General features: G+C 46.4%; 1 pseudogene; it reads left to right on the top strand.

Annotated features, from left to right (window-relative positions):
• Nucleotides 1-314: 314 nt before the first annotated feature.
• LOC148665670 (5S ribosomal RNA) lies at nt 315-433 on the top strand (annotated as a pseudogene).
• The last annotated feature ends 2054 nt before the right edge of the window (nt 434-2487 follow it).

The raw sequence follows: 2487 nt of genomic DNA, 5'->3' as shown, positions 1-2487 counted from the left end.
TGGAGGTTTATACTTCTAGCTTTTCCGCTGACAGAGATATGGAGATATGGAGGAGATCGTGGTCTGACTTGTCGCTGCTAGAGAGAGGGCTTAATAGCGACTCGAATTCAGACCTTTTAGCAACCATCGTTAAACTTAAAGAGTATTACTTTTAAGTATGAAATCACAGTTCTACTACAGAAAACCACAAGATCAAGTATGCAATCAACCCGCTAGATCGCAAAAGGTCACAAAACAATCAAAAAAAGCAGCGTCGCAAAAGAAGTGATGCAGCTGTCCTCTCTATAAGAAGGGTGCCAGTGAGCCCAGCTCTCGCTTACGGCCACACCCCCTCGAGCACGCCTGATCTCGTCTGATCTTGGTAGCTAAGCAGGTACGGGCCTGGTTAGTGCTTGGATGGGAGACTGGCTGGGAATACCAGGTGCTGTAATCCTTTAAGCGCAGGAGGCGCCTTATCCCCACTCGCTCGCTCATTCCCCTGTTCACGTGTGCAGTGCGGCTTTTCCGGCTAGACCTGGTCAGGACCACTCAGACATCCTGACAAGTGAAAACAAATGGTGTGCTGAATGCACCAGTAGTTCACGAAACTACGTTTCTTCCCTGAACTGCTTTGCTTGTGAAGCGCCAAGCTGCCTTGAACGGATCGCAGAAATCAAATATATGGATGGATTCGGAGTGTGCTTTCCAACTTTTGTGCAACATTTTCCTTTGATAGGGCACAGTTGTCTTCACAATGTGGATTAAAGTGAAAGGAGTAACGTCAGTATTAAACGGCTTTCCTTCTCGATGCATCTGTAACGCTGCACTGTAGAGGTGAAAAGGATCCAATGCAGATGCAGGAGTCGTAGGGGGTAAGTAAGCGTACAGAGCAAAACCAGGAGCTGAGTCGTAGTCCGAAGGCGAAGGTAGGTCAAGATCCGTTAAAGGCACTGGTGGCGAACAATCCAAAATGTGAGACAGAATCGTGGTCGAAAAGAGAGCTGCAGGGTCAAATCCGAAATAGGCACAGATAACAAACAATCCAAGGGGCGAGACGAGATCCGAAGTCCGAAGGCAAAAGGGTAGACAGAATTCCAGGAAGGCAAAAGGGTAAGAAACGCAGAGCAACAAGAAGTGAACTCAATACCGAGCAACGGGAAGTAGATAAGAATGGTATAAATAACCTGGCGTGCCGCACGGTAGAGCAATTGCAGGTGTGTTAACTCGTGCGGCGGCGCTTGTCAATAGTAATCCGCTGCTGGTACTGATTAGCTCGCTTACGCGTTGATCTCTTCTGGCTGGTGGTCGTGACAGTACCATGGCTGTTTTCCATATTTCTAATGATTTTGGTTTCAAGATCTCAATTTAGTGTGAAACATACAAGCCAGATGGATAAATCTCTTACACATCATTTATAATGTCCTTTCAACTAATAGCCTGTGCAGGGATCAAACCCTAGCTGTTGTTATGAGCTGCGTTACACTCTGCAACATTAAGATGAGAAATTTACCTCTGTTTCTTCATTATATACACAGTGAGCAATATTTGCAAACCCATTGCCCCCCGTGGACTCTGTATTTGATTGTGGTACAGGACCAGTCTTGGAGAAATTAAGTGAGGAGGGTGTGTTCATTAAAAGGCTCACAGAGTCCCTGGGAGGATTCAAACCACCACCCCTTCAGTTAACAGCTGAGCCACAAAGACTCAAGTAGAGCTTTACACTTCTTGGTCTCAGTGAAATTGATACACTCGATGAATTTCTGGAGATTCAAGGAAAAGAACCAAGAGTGGCTGAGATTTGCAGGTTTATTTCATTCCATTCTGTGATTTCTGAAGGGAACGCTGTGAAAACACAAGTTTTGACGAGAAGGGATGGACATGTAAGGTCCCCAGGCTTGGACAGTATGGTGAGGGCTGCAGGTTGGGGGTTCGACAGCAGCAGCAGCAGAACCTGATCAGTATCACTTACCTCCGATGTCCTCCATACATCCATGCACCAAACATTGAAAATTACAAACTTGGTGAATTTCCACTTATTTTCATCAAGTTGAAAAGAAAAATAAACAGTGTCCCTGGATCTTTTTTCAAAAACACCACCTTAACTTCTTGGTTCATGTCATGTAAACTGACATAATCAATGGAGTCATGCGGAGGTTGTGAGTTTAAGCCTCACCTGGAGCAGCTTGGTTTTATGTCTTGACACCCCTCGGACCATCAACCCGATCAGGAACTCCCGCCGTAACAACCGCATTCCCTTGGTGCTTCCTTACCACACTAACACACTTCCTATCCCCAGGACCATTAACCAGAACTTTTCCATCCTACAGGATGATCCCTCCATTGGGGCCCTCTTTTCTGATCGCCCTATCATCTCATATCGCCGACCACCTAATCTGCGTAACCTCCTTGTTCACAGCTCCCTTGACCGCCCTCAACAACCATTCACACCAGGCACTTTCCCTTGCAACAGAGCTCGCTGTATCACCTGCAAGTACACAGCCACCACCA

The sequence above is a fragment of the Lepisosteus platostomus genome, chromosome 5, assembly GCF_059453375.1.
Source record: "Lepisosteus platostomus isolate fLepPlt1 chromosome 5, fLepPlt1.hap1, whole genome shotgun sequence".
Taxonomy (NCBI): Eukaryota; Metazoa; Chordata; class Actinopteri; order Semionotiformes; family Lepisosteidae; genus Lepisosteus; species Lepisosteus platostomus.
Note: the sequence above shows the minus strand (reverse complement) of the source record. Positions and strands in the feature narration are given on the sequence as shown.